We start from the raw sequence: 11,948 nt of genomic DNA, 5'->3' as shown, positions 1-11,948 counted from the left end.
GGATGAATGCCAGGTTAGTGTGATTTCAGGCTAAGTGCTGGTCTAATCAATCATATGCCTTTCTAGAAGCCCTTTCTCTGAGCCTCCTCGGTAGTAGGAAATGTCTGTTTACTGGTTTTGGTTTCAAGTTCTTCATTCGAGTCCCCCACATTTTCAATATAATTTGGGGGCTGGAATGAAAGCGGAGGTTTTTCCACTTCCCGATGCAGGCTGCTTTAAGAAAAACCGCACACCAGTAAGGAATAACGAGCAGTCTCTAGTTAAGCATGGGAGATGGGTGTCCATTAGTAAAGTGGCGAGAGGATCCGGACTGGGCATGATGAAGGGTACAGCTCCGCTGCAATGGCAGAGCTGAATATAGGAGTCAAGGGGAGGAGGGGAGGAAGGGGTCAAGACATAGGGAGTAATGACAGGCCTAAGGGAAGTCAGGTCAGGAATAGCAGGGGCTATGTCAGGACAGCATTACTGCAACAGCCCGTCTATACCTTTGGACAGATGACCAGGCTTTTCTGAACTGTGCTTGGACCTAGACTTTCCCTTCCATAAGCAGCAAATTCATTCCCAGGACTATAATAAAAGGACAGCGCTAATCACCCAACCTGTATCTTAACCCTAGCGTGGATCCCTCAAAGAAGTGATCTTTTCCTGGCATTCAGGGCAGACTCAGGATGCCAGGCTCTCATGTAGCATTAATAGACTAATGGTATTTTTTTTTTCTTTTGGAGGTGGGAAGGAGGGAGGAACCCATGTTTAGGAGGTGAGGGTGCCTGCTGATGAACACATGGGCAAGGGCTCCAAATACATCTGCCCTGTTCAGCAATGAATAAGGCCCACAAATGCTGGATTGCTCTGCTCTCCCCTTTCTGGGTGGCAAGGAGATCAAAGATGCATTCAGTTGTCTTTGTAGCCTAAAGGAAAAATAAAACCGAACCCAGGCACCCAAAGGGAGGCAAAGAAAAGAGAGTTCCTTCTTCAACATAGCGCTCTCGGTCATTGCCTTCACTCACAAGCTCTTTGGCTTCATCTATTTCCCCGTGCATCCCTAGTACTAGGCACCGGTACCCCTAAAAGTAATGTACAAATGCATCCCCCCCCGAAGGCTATGTGCAAACCTGGAGCTCCCCACTCCAATCCATATGCAAGACCAAGTGTTGGCATCACTCACAGGTAATGGTCTTCCTATTTCCTTCCAAGAAGTAGACCTCCCAACAGATGGACTGGCCAAGAAAGAGCCCGCAGAACGGGCAACGACATTCTCCTTTTCACAAGTTTGCAGCCTCCGCCAAAAACCTGCATCCAGGCACATGGACGCACCCAGCTTTTAATACCAAAGTATTTCTCACTATGAAGCTATACTGACCATACAGTAACGTTAATAATCACAAGGCAGCGGGGCCCACATACTCAACACTGAACACACAAAGAAAATTGAGCCTGCATTTTTGCGTGTACACTTGCCATGACTACAGCTAGATACAGACACTCAAAAAGGCCCAGGCAGAATCGATCTAAGCTACATGGTTTTCTGTAAGCGGCATTTACATGAGTAGCAAACACAACACACATTTGATTTGCCCTTGGGTGGACAGGGGGCAAATCTTAGACTATTTTTAAACCAGTCTATGCATGCCGAACTTCTGTTATGGGTATAAACCTGTTTTGTGTGCCGAACTTCTGTTCTGTTAAGGGCACAGACTGGTTTCCAATCACTTATACTGGTCAAGTGCAATGTCCGTACCTGGCCTCAGTTACATCCAAATAAGCATCACTGAGCTGCACTATCCCCTTCAGCAACTGTGCATTCAGAGGTGTTGTGGGAGGAGTATGGTCAATAGAGAGAACAGGACAAAGGGCAAGACTACAGGCTGCTGCATGGGATCCCACAGCCCAGCTGCTGCAGGAGCAGAGAACTGCAAGGCGACCAGTTTTGGCTTCTTCAAAGTCATGCGCTGCAGACCGAGAGAGCACAATACACTCCAGAGACCGCCCATGGCTGCGGTTGAAGCTTGCCATTAGGAAAGGTAAAAGCTGAACCAGCTCCAGACTTGCTGATGATCGCACCCCATACAGAGCATCTTTCCTTCTCACCTCCCCTGCAGCAGTCCATGCTCCTGGATTCGCACCGCGAGCCTGAGATTAGCATAGCAGGGCTTTCAGCAGCCATATGGTTAGAGGAGTGCAAATGGCTTAGTTACTTTTCCTCTCCACTACCAAGCATTAAGCCACGTTTTCCCCATTTTGCGCCAAGGAGTATAGGGGAACACGAGACCTCACGTTATTTTCTCCTGAGCATATTTTACACTATAGGGGGCATAAAACCATGAGGTAAAACCGCGTGGAACAAATTTTTATGCATTTGATAAGCAGAGAAGTTAAAGTCATTTGGAAATAAGAAAGTGCATAAGTTACTCTAGCCCCAGGGCTGCAGTAATTTATGCACTGAGAATTTATACAGGTCATGTACCTATTTGCTTTGCTGTGCTCTAAAAAATGCATAGTTACCTTAGCAACTTTAACATTGCAAGAAAGTACAAAGCTTTCTTAAAAAGACATTGTCAAAAATGGCAGGCCTAATTTTTTCCCCAGCCTTCCCCTTTCCTCCTGTTGTTTACCGAGTCGTTAGGATGTTTTGTGTGCTTTTTATTTTTATCGACATTATTTCATGATAAACAAAAGTGCGTGTATCAGTGCATCTACCATTGGGGAGAAATGTCAGCAGAGAAAACGTAGAATTTATTCATTTCGTGATCCTGACATGTTCCCAAAAATGTGAATACTATGAATACTACTACTATTGCTAAGAATAAAATGTGTGCGTGTGTGCGCGCACACACTATGTATACTATATTATGTAAGTATTATTACTACATTTGTAAAAATTGCTTTGACTAAAATATGAGACATACCAGGTATGGATTGGAGGCTTTTGATCTTTAAAACTGTTTTGCTTCAGATGCCTTTAAAAACAAGAATTTTTTCTTGAAAAAAGAATGAAATGTAATGAGTCGTCTCTAAACGGAGCTCAATACAAACGAGGTTTTCCACCTGTTCATTAGAAGGCACTAAGCAATATCCAGTGTAGACAAGGAGATCCATGCATGCACGGTCCCCCGTTTCTGTAACATCCACGTGCCTCATCCTTCCTGCCTGGATGGGCTGGGGCGTCTGGTCTAAATCTCTTTCTGATGAGAAATAAAAACTTCAGTGCCCTTCTTCAGTAACGCTTCATACAGAAGCAAGTGAATGCAGCGTGCTTTCCAATGAGACCATGGAAAAATACTGTTCTGGCCATTTATTCCCCTTCTCAATAAAACAGGAGCTCATGTGTGAGCTTGCGTGGGGAAGAGACGCCGCTGAGACACCGAATGGCAGCTCCATTTTCTGACAAAGTCCTGGAGGGCCGGATCCTCACCTGATGACACGGCATCCTGCAAGTCGAGAGCCCGACGCCGATGCATTGCAGCCAGCAGTTTAGGCCGTGATTTCTCACTCGTTACTGCATAAAGTGCCTCGAGATGTCTTTTGCACTCACCGCGCCTTACAAACCCAAATTCTTAGGAAAAAAAAAGAAATAAAAAAGCACCTTTCCACTTTGCCAATCAAGACATATACATTCCAGGACACCAGGAAACTGGATAATGATATTATGTCCAAAGAAACGACTAGGACTTCCTAAACAAATGTTAAATGATCTTAAAGCACAAAAAAAAGGACTTTTTTTTTTTTCTTCAATGGGCTTTAGAAAACACAAACTCCTCATCCAGGAACGGCCTGAGTGCACTTCATTAGTCAGGAAAGAGCCACAGTCTATCAGTCAGAGCCATCAAAGTGAGAGAAAAGCAAAAATGGGACACACAAGTAAAATCAGCCAGTGATTGTGCTGGAGACAATGATGGCCTTGTTATGAAAACCCTTCAGGACAAAATCAGAATTGGTCGGTAAATACTGCCGCGCTGTAGCACCAGCGGATTATTTTCTGTTAACATCCTCATGCAAGTCTTTAAGACCTACAAGGTAAACTGATGAAACGTAACATCTTGGGTTTTATGCCAATTTTCAATGCAAAAAAATAGAAAAAGAAAATTACCTTGCAAACCGCCCCACCCAAACAACAAGCAAGCGGCCTGAGTAAGGCCTCGATCAGGATTTCCAGAGCCAGCCTCTTAGACTTATGACCGAACTTGGTTTATGAACATGGCTGGAGGATGTCTAGTTTTGCTGTACTCAAACCAAATGGGCCAGCTGTTTAGAGCCTCGTGCTAATAAGACCCAGGTTGCAGGTCTGATTCCTGTTTGGACTAGATGATCTTGCGACGTCCCTTCCAACCTGACTTCTCTAGAATAGCCAAATCATCCCCCTGGCATCCACAGGCTGTTCTCCCAGCGCTGAATGGGAAAGTGGGATATCAGCTGTTTCTGCAATGGCACCTCTGCTGCACATGCAATCTGCACTTGAGAGAACAAACCAGTCGACAGCAACAGGATGTCCCTCATCAAACCATTTCTTCCCGTGGTACCACCTACACGGGAACCTGCTCAGGAGATAATGCAACCGTATGCCCTGTTCGCTTTGGCGTGGCACCCTCCACGCTATGCAGCATCTCTGTCCCCGAGAGCCAGTGGAGCTGTGTCGAGCAAGAGTGCTCGGAGGATGTGAAACACGGGTCTCTCAAAAAAGGGGTTGCACTATTAAAGTTACCGATGCCAATACCAAACACTCTCAATAGCGAGGCAGCTAAGGTGCACTCGCATCTCTCACTGCCCTGGAAAAATCTGGTGGGAAGGGCATGGGAGGTCCCTGCAGAGCATGTCCTCCTCCCAGACCCTTCCTGCAAGCTCTTCCATAGCAGGTGGCAACGTGCCGCCTATGTTACCCGCTCAGGTACGGCAGGAAACGTTGCCACCTTGCCAACAGCCGACATGTTCCAATACCCTGTCAGATCTCCTGCCCGTGTCTGAACAATCCCATCCGCGTTAATTCAAGTTGGTGGTTAAAAAAAGGCCGGGTGAGGCACACCAGATGGCAGAAGACAGATACAGTATCCCATTTTCTCATGCTGTGCGAGAAAACGGCTTCACTTTCCACTGTTTCACCATGCTGCTCTCCAGCTTTCAGCCCATCTCCAGTGCATACATTATTAGCATTATTATCCAAATATCCAAGGTTTCCATGTTTTTGTTTCCTCCTCTCAAATTTTGTGTATTTCAATTTCTGCCGCAGTTATTTAGGCAACAAGGCACAATGAGGGTGTGATTGCTGCGAGATAATCACACCCTCAGGGTGTTATTAAGCACAAGGCTATGCCTTGTGCCTCCTATTCTCCAGGGACGTGATTATATCATGATAACCGCACTCCCCAGAGACACCTTATTGCAATTATGACATTTCTTTCAGGTTTATGTATGAATACATTATTTAAGAAAATTACTTTGATCACTAGAAACTTCCACTTAGTGTTCAAATGCTTAAACTGGATAGTTTACAGAGATGAGGTTCCTCCTTTACAACCTTTGACAGGAAAAGAGACCGGGCATGAATGGGAACTGCGTGGTAGTGGAGGTCTGCTCATCAAAATACATTTATATTTGCTCTCATAAGAATTAACCAATATATTTACTCCATATTCTGACTTCTCCACTCTTTGGGCTTTGCTCCTGCTCCCTACCACTTGCCACACAAACCTCTCCCAAAACTAGTTTTAAGTAGAAACAGTGATATATAAAGGGACATATACCCCTGCCCCTTTAAAGAAGAATTTCACTAGTAGTGCAATATTAAGAACTGGGATACAAGGATAAAAGAAGAAATGCAGTTTGGGAATCTGAGTGAGGACTGAAGCTAATGCTTTCTCTGGCACCGACTTGCTTCATGGTCTTGTGCAAGTCATTTAACCCCAGTGTTTGGCAGCCTCCGTGATGGAGTTGATGAAGGTTTCTCACAGGAGTGCTGGCCTGCACTCAGAGTTTGCACTGCAAAAGCAAATGGAGTGAAGAAAACTGGCTTTATGGGTTTAACCAAATAGTTTTAGTTTTCCCCTGACACTCACCCACCCATTTGGTGAAAATACTGAGTCTAAGCTTAAAGATAATTCAGTGGACGGGTCAAATCAATGCAGCGGCAGGAAGGGTGGTGACAACTTCTCTTGTAGGGGGAGGAAAAGAGTTAATGGGCCAGCCTAACCCTACAAGTGGCTTGTGCCAGCCATCAAGTAGAGGCCAGGAAGGCTCTGAAGAGAGCAGGGATCCTACAGGGCCCGGTGGAAACACACTGGGCAACCACAGCAAACACCTGGCCCCTGCAGAGGTGTTCCTTACCCAGCCTTGGGACTGCTTTGCTAGTCGGCGCAATGGTTTCCAGGTCCACGTGGGGCATGCATTGCTCTCAGGAAAGCTCCAGCTCATGCAGTGAATAGACAGAGCTCTCTCCAGCACCAAAGAAACCAGAAGAGAGCATGCAGGTACCACTGCGGGGAGGCTGTTCAAGTATCTCGTGAGACAGATGAGTCCTGCGAGCCTTGTTTCTGCTGACCATGCCCACATAGATCAAGAGCAATACTTTACTGCTGCGCAGCCTTTCTCTGCCCTTTCTGCTCTGCGCACCTCTTCACTCTCATCCTGCTATGATGCCTAGTCTGAAACATGGTTGCAGGCACGCTTCTACACCATTTTATACCCAACAGCGATCTGCTTCCAGAGCAAGGTTAGCAAAAGCTAAGCAAACCAAAAGGGGAACAAGACCGGCTTTGCCGGCATATTTTCCTTGCTTATTTTTTCATTAGGACTATGGATTCTTTTTCTAGTCCGGCTTAGCCCTGAAAAGCACGGCTAGAATTGCACATTACTAATATTTTTAACATCAAATACTGCATTAAATGTAACCTCTGGAAGAGCCTCAACAAATGGGGAAGCACAAAAGAATCCCATAGACACAGACCTACTCCCTGGTGGGGAAATTACCCTGTTGGACTTCATCGCTATCAACCGTCAGACCCCAAAAATGAGCAAAGAATTTGTGATCACCTGATTCAGGATAATTTTAAGTCACTGGTAAGCTGAAAGTTAGATTCGAGCTCTCTGCCTTTTGATTTAGTTAGCAATAGAAATAAGTAGCTATCTTTTGCTAAATATTGGATATTTTACTTACAGTACTAATTCTGGGAAGATTAAGGTTTTTTGGGGTGGCTGTTTGTTTGGGGTTTTTTGGGTTTTTTTTTTTTTAAGAACTGGGAAATAGCTGAAAAGCTGAATAGTGAAAGCAATCTAGATTCCAGTCCCACACCATCAAAGGGGACAGATAAAAATAAAAAGAGCAGCTTTAAGTGATGCTCAGGATGTTGTTAGTCAATAGCAATAAATCACATTCATAAGCTCACCCAGCGGTAAACCAAAGCTAAACTTAAATTTATTTTCTTAGGAAGTTTAGAGAGTCGGTGTCACTTTGAAATCCAACACAGTCAAAAATGTTTATGGCAAGAGGGTGCCATTATCAATACTTTTACTAGCGAGGGGAAGATTTATCAATTGGTTAAAGATGAAATAAGAAGGAAATGGCAGGCTTCACATTCAGACAGCATAGGGCAATGCTTTAAAAAAAAAATTTCCAAACCTCCCAAGGCAGATGGAAAGCAAGCTCCGAGTAAAATTTTGCTTCTCAAGACAAAGTACCAGTATTATGACTTCACCGTCCCATGTGCTGCTCATTGCACTTATTAAAGGAAAGGAAGTTTATCATGTTCATCTGGTCAGTAGTTTCCTTAATAAGTGCAAACTAGGTGATTTAGCAAGTCTTTACTCAATACTACTGATTCAACTCAAAGGGAAAGCCTACAGAATTCATTGCGAGTCAGTGTTGTTCTCCTAATGTCTATTGATGAGAGAAATTTAGCAATATTTCTTTAGCTGGACAAGTCTAAAGAATACTCCACCTCAACGAAGTCGAGCAAACCTTGGACAGCTTATGGAGGTAGTAAATTGAGAGAGACCTCCCGGAGAACAAAATGAACTACTCTCTCAGTCTTAACTAATTTGATAATAAAACTTAATGCTAAAAAGCTTGTAAATCCTGGTAATGGTAACATCATAGGGCATCATAATAATTGCCGTGCAATATCATTAGAGTGTTTCTTCTCACAAGATTTGGCTAACACCATCAAAGCATTCCTCTTTTTACTTTTTGACCAAGGGGAGAGGCATCCCATTTTTCAAATTGCAATTTTTTTCTCCAAAATACCTACCTGCCTTCTAGAGCTTTGTCTAGCTAAGGGACCCAGTATCTTCCATTTCAGAGTTGGTCAAAAAAGGGAAACTCTGCAGCCTGGGCTGGTCTTCAAGCAAGTCAGTCTTTTACTTGGGTCTTGTAACGACCCATTGTGAAACAGCAGACCTACTAAGCATTGAATGCCTTTGCACACACAGGATAGTGCTTTACACAGTAAGAAATCCCACTGATTTCAGCTGAACCACATAACGGAGTTGGGCACTACTCAACATGACCCAGGCTAGCACCAAACTCCTACTTTAGTTCTCCAGATGAAGGGAGAGATTTTCAGTGGGACTTGCAAGACACGAGGCGCTTTTGAAAATCCCACACTAACCATTAAAGAATATTTTTTGCAAAAATCTTGTTGGTCTAAGAAAAGATATCATCTCTACTATGAGTCCTGATTGCCTTTTCCTCTAGACCAATACGGCTACAACCTGGATACCTGACACTTTATAATTCTCTGTAGAAAATCTGCAAATGTGTTTTGAGATACGACGACACGTGCAAATGAAGACTACAAAAGCTTCCTATTTCACATCAGACTCTCCTATATCCACTTTGCTTCCCTCATCTCCTCTTCACCTTCCCAACACCGTTAGGGAGGTATGATCCCTGTATTCTTGGTTGTCTTATTCCTGATCTCTAAGATAAGTGCAGGATTGAAGACTTGGGCTATGCAGACAGCACGCTACTTGTGCCATCACTGAAGATACTTTCACCAGATGCCTATTAACTGCAGTGATGCATGCGCCACTCGGTCCCATTTCCATAGAGTTACTTGGGCAGATTTTGAATCGGAGAGACTTCACGGTTCTCACTTCCCCCACTGACTCTCAGTAAAGGTAACTCTAGGCAGAAGAGGCTTATCTTACACTTTACAAATCTAACTGAAATGAGCTTAAAATCAGAAAGATCAACATTCCTACAAACAAGGAAGCGGGAGTCTCTCTTCAGCAGCGTGGCACATGGCATGCAGAATTCACATAGACGGGCTAGGAGTCTTGCTGGCAGAGCCGGTTGAATGCGGTGCAAGGGAGTGGGAGATACTTGTTGATGTACTTGTGAATAAAGCCCATTGATTCATCCCATGGGTAAATGCGAGCCCTTGCATTTGCAAACATTTGGATGGCCACCTTTTTTTATTTGCATGACTGTTCACGGAAAAGCAACATCATCCTGAAATGTCACCGTGACTAAGTATTCACAAGAGCATTCGTGCCAGCAACTGCTCTCTCAGCCATTTCCAGAAGTCCTTTTTATCCTTTGCACTACAGATTTGTTGAGCGCTCGCTAAATGTTAATGGACAAACGCACAAATGGACTCCGGTTCAAGTCATCGAACAGGGCGGGGAGGATGCAATACAAGGTGACCAGTCAAACTGCAACAATGGCAAACAATAAATAGTGAACACGCTTTATCCGATTTGCAAGGAAACCATGTGCTGGACTTTGTTCACACAACGTGTGTCTACACATACATTTATATCGGCTTAAATTCACTGTGCAGTAAATGGGAACAGGCCAGCATCTACACATGCAAGTGTTAAAGCGCATTAACACTGTGTATGGACTGACTTGGGCCTAAAGTTGGTCCCAAGTCAGTCCACACACACAGTGTTACTGCGCAGTAAGGCATCTACATGTGAGTTACTGCGCAGTAACTAATCGGGTATCAAGTTTACGCTCCAGTCGGTGTAAATTGCCATATTTACTGCGCAGTGCGGGCATGCCCGTGTGGACGCGTGCCTATGCTGCAGTCATTTCAGTTACTGCACGGTAAATGTGCATGTGTAGACGCGCCCACAGACTCATGAGGATAGCAAACAAATGTCTTCTAGACTCATCTGTCCTCTGCCTCTCACTGCCAGTACTGGATCCAGTCCTCAATCCCACACCTCCAGTGGGCCAGTCTCTTTCACCAATTGGTCCCACTTCAGTCCAAATTCCTCTGCTTCCTCCCATGCTGTCCCTATACACAGGGCAAGTTTTCTGATGAAAACCTGCAGCGCCACTACACTTATCCTCTTTAAAACACACCTCTAGTGCGATGCAAACAATGGCTGGGAAGTGGGTGTTTTCAGGCTACTGCTTATTATGCTATCCATGGTCACAGGACTGCTGTGTTGCCCTCCTTCCTGCCCTCTGGTTATTGTATCCACTCGTATGTGATTTGAGGCAAGAACAGTCTTTTCGTTGTTACTGGTATTAATTATGTGTATTGCAGTAGTGCCTAAGTCAGGCTGCCCATCACACTAGGAGCTGTGCAATCATAAAACCGGACCTTACCAAGTCAATACAGCCCGCCTATCCCAACAGGGTCCCGATGCCTAACTGAGTCTCCCAAGTATTACCACAATGCAAATAATAATTCACTAAAAAAAAAAAAAAGAAAAAAGAAATCACAACTTGCTGATGGATAATTTGCGACCTGAAACAGAAGAGCTTGATTGAATCAAATCTCCTATTCACCGGGAATAATCTGAGCCAAGGCAAATGTTCCCTCATGGTCAGTCTACAAAGTGAGAGAGCTCTCCCCGCAGCGATGAATAAATGCACACATAGTCGCCTTCCTGGTCCTTGTAAGGACAATAGCACAAGGGCAACAGTAATGCTGGCTAGAAAGTGAAGTCGTGACCGAGAGGAGTCAGCGACTGGCAACGCCGCCACAGCACCTCGCGAAATCCGATTCTCCTAAAATGCAAACCCAGCCCTGGCGTTTTTGCTGGGGTGTCACAGAGTGCATTTTTGGTGGCATCCAATTAACTGAGAACAAAACACCTTTAACACCGGACGTTGAGTAAAGGCACAACAGAGGGCTATGCAGTCATTACAGGAAATATCTGACACGCTAATCTAAGTGGCCGCGGTCCTGCAGCCGGCACTTTGCATGTGCAGCTAATCTGCCAATGATTGAACGAGCTGTTATTGAGCATTTGCCCTGTTGAGCTGGGTTTTTCTTCTCCTTATTAATCATTCATTTTACACGACGGTAACCTCCTGTCCCTAAGCAACACTTTTTTTTTTTTTTTTTTTGAAATAAAGCAAATTCAGGTTGTTTTAGTGACTGGATCCCTTATAATTGCAGGGGCAGTTAACCGAAAAACAGGCACAAACAAAACCCTGCGAGCGGTAAGGATAGACAGGGAATGAATTCTTTGGGCAGGAAAACTTCTGGGGTTAAAAAGTAGGAGACAGGGCTAGAGCCACGAAGCTCTGGTGTAACATGGCCATTTAAGAGGATTTGCATACCGCTCATTAACCTTCCAGGGGAGCAACCCAGACCCCTGTCACTGCAAGCAGCTGTGTGCACGTGTTCACTCCAGTCTTGGTATCAAAATATAGCCTCTGCCGCTCACTTCAGAGCATTTTTGGTCAGGTCGATCTGAGGGAGGAACATCCAATTTCCAATTTTATCTGGTTTGCACCAAACCCGGACTCAATGTGAAACCTCACGACTTAAGAAAAGTGTGAACAACCAGGGCTGTACTTACAACCTAACACTCAGGTATAGAAATGAAAATGAACTCCTCTTTTTGGGTGCTGGAAAACACCGGTACGTTGTTTGGGAACACCGTTTTGCCAGCCACAGCCAATGCAGCACAGGCCTTGGGGTGGCTGGTGTTTGCAAGGGCAAATTTGAGTGGATAGGTCATGGGACTGGAGTCAGGAGACTCCAATCCCTCTT

This window comes from Alligator mississippiensis, chromosome 9 (genome assembly GCF_030867095.1).
Source record: "Alligator mississippiensis isolate rAllMis1 chromosome 9, rAllMis1, whole genome shotgun sequence".
Taxonomy (NCBI): domain Eukaryota; kingdom Metazoa; phylum Chordata; order Crocodylia; family Alligatoridae; genus Alligator; species Alligator mississippiensis.
Note: the sequence above shows the minus strand (reverse complement) of the source record.